Source organism: Clinocottus analis, unplaced genomic scaffold (assembly GCF_023055335.1).
Source record: "Clinocottus analis isolate CAN_PGR_092001 unplaced genomic scaffold, fCliAna1.0.p SCAF_5, whole genome shotgun sequence".
In the NCBI taxonomy this organism is placed as follows: Eukaryota; Metazoa; Chordata; class Actinopteri; order Perciformes; family Cottidae; genus Clinocottus; species Clinocottus analis.
In genome coordinates this window covers 6,566,909-6,571,945 of record NW_027176207.1, presented here as the reverse complement: position 1 = coordinate 6,571,945, position 5,037 = coordinate 6,566,909, and the positions used below count along the sequence as shown (strand labels likewise).

General features: G+C 42.5%; 1 protein-coding gene across 4 annotated transcripts in view; it reads right to left on the bottom strand.

Annotated features, from left to right (window-relative positions):
- The window catches only part of LOC137802263 (HMG box transcription factor BBX), a 27,599-nt gene extending 25,008 nt beyond the window's left edge, over positions 1-2,591 (bottom strand). For 2 of the 4 annotated variants that reach the window (XM_068600021.1, XM_068600024.1), the window contains exon 1: positions 1,207-1,337. The gene's annotated coding sequence lies outside the window, so the exon portion shown is untranslated. Of the gene's footprint in view, positions 1-1,206; positions 1,338-2,520 lie in introns of those variants that run through there. The other 2 variants (XM_068600022.1, XM_068600023.1) reach the window with 2 other exon arrangements.
- Positions 2,592-5,037: the final 2,446 nt, after the last annotated feature.

The window sequence follows — 5,037 nt, the reverse complement described above, 5'->3', positions numbered from 1 at the left end:
ATTGACGCCGCGTAGCACGAGACCTCGTCCGCTTCAAAGTATGGTGGGACATTTTGTCTGATCTGATTACCGATCACCTCAATCGCGCAGTCGATCCGCCCTTGAGGCCAATACCAAAGCATGTAGGCCAGAACCTTGCGACCACTGGACCCGCTTCACACATCGACACACCGCCTGAGTGAAGCGTTTCCCCGCGCACAGGTCTCACGGTGGTTCTGGTCTCAGGTGAAGTGACTGATGTCCGATCGCACGGTCCGTCTCGGAGAGTCGAGCCTCCGCTGTTGAGCTTCTCGTGCACAATAAAGAGCACTAAAATGCTCGCGCTGCCCGAATAAAACGACGCGTTTTTGCAAACCGAACGTGCTCCCACCTTCTAAGCACACATTTTCATCTCCGTGCAAAAATGTCAAACTGAGCCCTGACAAGACGGACGAGCCGAACGAGAGTCCATCTTGCTTTGGTTTGGAGGAGAAACCCTAAGTACAGTAGAGTGGTGGGGATATTTCACTCCTGTCAAACTCCACGATGACAATGTCGTCGAAATGTCTCCCACTCCGGGGAGAAAACATCTACAGTGATTAATTAAACTGGGGATGTTCTGTCCGGGCACGTTCATCTGTGGTCGGCATTTGGCTGGCCAGTGGCTCCATTTCCGAGCAGTGTTACTAGGAATAAAAGTAGCTAGTTAGCTCGCTAGCTTCAGAGCCTGCTAACTGGACGTGTGACGGTTTGAACATGCAATGGTTTCCTAAACAGAACAAGCTCCTAGAGAAGCCGCCGACGAAACCCGGGCTTGAAAACGGGTGCGAACACTCGCAACTGGTCTTTTACATACAACGCAGGTTTGTGTCTATGTGTTTGATGCCGATGGGAAGAGGGAGAGGGGGGGGGGGGGGGGGTGTCACACCACCTCACTGACAAACAGTTGCTTTGCCGTTTATGTTACACGGACATCTCACACACAAGTGTGGAAATATTTGTCGGTCCGAGTTCGAACGTCGGTTAATAATAATATGTCGATGGGAAACAGACACGCGCTGAGGGAGCACAGGCAGCAGGCGGACATCATGTCCACAGCGGCGATAATAACATTTTTTTCCGGAGAGACTGACTGAGTGGTTTAAAAGATAGCGAGCGGGTTTCAACGGGAAATGAACCCGACCTCAAGTTCTCTGTGATGACCGCCTGCTTACTGTCTGAACGTACCTCTGCTATCCCGCTCAGGTACCAGGGGGGCCCTCTCATCGTTGGTGCCGTCCACCTTTTTAACTTATTGACACATCATAACAGTTCAGCACTGGCTGTACTGAACACAGATGTGTCAAGTCCGTCAAAATACGACACGCGCAAACCGGAAGCACAGCGATTTGTACCAAAATAATAGAGTTGTCAACGTCTCTAAATCTTTTACCAATTTCCATTGGAGCCTGTGCCCATCAAATAATCAGAATCGGCTTTATTTGCCATGTATGTCCGCACACACACACACACACGCACACGCACACGCACACACACTTATATATATATATATATATATATATATATATATATATATATATATATATATATATATATATATATATATATATATACTGTATACACACACACACACACACACACACACACACACACACATTAAGGACAACAGCATTAACATTTCTATTATATATATATATATATATATATATATATATATATATATATATATATATATATATACATATACATACACACACACACACACACACACACACACACACACACACACACACGACATATATAAATATGAAATTAAATACAATATTAGGGTATCAATGAAGCTTGCGATACTAAAGGAATTCGACACTGTGAATCTTGGGCTCTTTGGGCCCCTTTGGAAACAAATATAACCACTTTGCTTTGTTGGTAACTTGTGTATAATGTTGTCGCCAGTAAAATGTATATTTGTAAAACACAGAAACACTGGCACATTGCACGAAGTAAGGTGATTGCCCTACCTTTATTTTCATAATGTAAACCGGAAATTGTCTTAGTCATTGTGTGTACTTTGACATTGGTACAGAAACGCAGCACTTCGCTAGATGATGCATTTTACTGTCGACGAAGGAGACACATTAAACGACCTCAACCCACAAAAGTACCACCAAGAAGCGTTTGTTCCGGCAGAAATACACACTTGTTCAGTCATATCATGTGAGAGAAAGCACTTTCGTTTTCGTCGAGGTGGGAGAAAATTCTCATCTCCGCTCGATATTCCTCCCCTCCCCCGGTTCGCAAGTGCTCGTAGCCAAACCGGCCTGCACTCGCTCACAACATCCCTGATTTAAGTTCACCTCCGAGTGTAGTCCGGCGGACGAAGGTCCAGAAAGCTGCCGGTTGCGACAGAAACCCTGAGAAGGATTTCCTAAACGCTGCTTCCAATCTATCTCAGTTTAGTAACTACTTGTTTCCTGGGTGTTTGTGCCCGTGATAACTGATACAAATGGTTCCAGCGTGTACCGGTTGTTCAACAGTACATACCTGTCAGCAGCAACGTCGGAAACGAGCGGACAGTTGCTTAAATGTCACGAATGAGCTTTAGCCGTAAAATTATCAACAGTTTTGCAGCATACTGTACACATTGAACACATTCACCCCGTCATATAAAGCGGCCTGTGAGTGGCTACTCCTTCTGATGGACACTTTGATTTCACCAATGGAATGAGACTTTATATTCTGCTGTTTTGAGATCAGTTTAACATCCTCAAATGTAATGTTTAGGACACGTGTAGAAGATTTCGGCCTAAATAATACAAAATGAGGATAATGTAAACTTGTTTGCTGGAGTGCTCAGTAGTAGAACTACTTTGGTTCTGTGGTATTTCACGTGTCATATTTTTTTTTGTGTATTTCTCTTAAAGAATGCGACAATAGCCTGTCCAATAATTTGAGGTATTTAGGGTTTCTTTAGTAAGGGTTAACAGGCAACTGTCTTGTACGTTTGATGGAACTCAATGTAGTCAAAGTGTCTCTGACTCATTCTCGGCTCACCACAAAATACAAAACAAAGAGGGTTTTGCATTTTAATTAATAAGAAAGTTTAATTTATCCACAACTCCACTATTGCCAATAATGAAAACTGTTTTATCATGATAAACATATCCATCAACAATAGTTCAGTCACAAGCTGTAATGTTTATGGCCCAAACACTGATGACCAGTTCATGAGCGATATTGGTCTCGGCTATGGTTGGCGATTACAGCACCCAAACTCAACAGAATACTCATTCTTCTCTCCGGTACACCACTCATACTCACGCATTGACTTCTTCCTCAACAGCAATTCAATTTGAAGATTTGAAGATTCTTCCTATCATTATTAGTGATTCCGTGACATTTACATGGAACAGAATTGACATACATAAACCTGTCACTAGATGGCGCTTCAATACATCCATTCTCAAAGACCGTCAGTTTGATCGTCTCATTCAAAAAGAGTGGGCATTTTTCCTAGAAATAAATAATTCCCCAGAGTCATCACCGAGCCTTCGGTCGAAAGCAGTTTAAAGAGGAATAATCGTCTCATTCTACGTTTACAAAAAAAAAGAAAGAAAAACAAACCCACAAATTCATCCCAGGACATCAATATAATCTTCAGAAGTTTTGATGCCAATTTATATTCATCGGAAAAGAACCCAAATCAACGAGGCATCAATTCATTTCTCATCAGCATTGATCTACCACAGATTAACAAAGAACAAAATAACATTCTTGACTCACCATAAAATAGAAACTTTTTACTGCACTCAATCTATGCCCAATAACAAAGCACCAGGACCTGATGGCTTCTCCGCTGAGTTCTAACACTTTTGGTTCATTATAGCTTCACTCTTTAACAATATGATAACTGAAACAGAGCAAAATTCATAATTTCCAGTTAACATGAATACAGCCTGTATATCACTCCTCCTCAAACCAAACAAAGACCCAACAAGTTATCGTCCCATTTTGCTCCTCAATGTAGGTATTAAAATCATTACTAGGGCATTATCATCACAGATTAGATCATTCTTCCAGATCAAAAATGGCTTTATCAAAGGTAGGTATAGCGCCCTGATATATGTTATTTCATATGTCTTAATAATTTAATACAACTGTGTCCATTTCTAACAATTTACTTTAAATTGTCTGTTTAAGTTAAGTTATATGTTGTTGTTCCAATGCTTGAGAACATCACCATACACAACAGCGCTGTTTCTGCGGTGGAGACCTTCAGGTTTCTGGGATCCACAATTTCCCGGGACCTGAGGTGGGCCTCCAATATCAGTACCATCCGCAAGAAGGCCCAGCAGAGGCTGTACTTCCTGCACGAGCTCAGGAAATACAACCTGCCTCAGGAGCTGCTGATCCTGTTCTACTCCACCATCATCCAATCTGTCCTCTGCTCTTCCATCACCGTGTGGTTTGGATCGGCCAACAAACCAGACAGAGCCAGACTGCAACGGATCATCAGGTCTGCAGAGAGAACTATTGGTTCCAGCCTGCCGTCCATCCTGGACTTGTACACCTCCAGAGTCAGGAAGCGGGCTGGAGACCCCTCACACCCTGGACACAAGCTGTTCCAACTCCTCCCCTCTATGTGCAACAGAGCTCTGTACACTAAAACCACCAGACACAGGAACAGCTTCTTCCAACTTGCTGTCAGTCTGATAAACAATTGAATAATTAATCAGACACTTCCACCTGCACTAGCTGCACTTTCTGGACTCCTGTTAACTGTTTTACTGTTTACTGTTCTCTGTTTCCCTAATTTTTAATTTTTCTGGTCTTTCTTTTTATATTTATATTTTTATATTGAGCTCTTGCATTAATAAGAAGTACGAAGCGCAGAATCCGGAGTCAAATTCCATGTATGTGAAAATGTACATGGCCATTAAAGCTGATTCTGATTAAATTACCTGTACACATACTGGCTGTAAAGGACAGACAGTATTGCATTGGCCCCTTAGAAAAGAGAGCTGTCTCCTTAAGAGAGGAGTGAAGAAGACATAGGGCTGA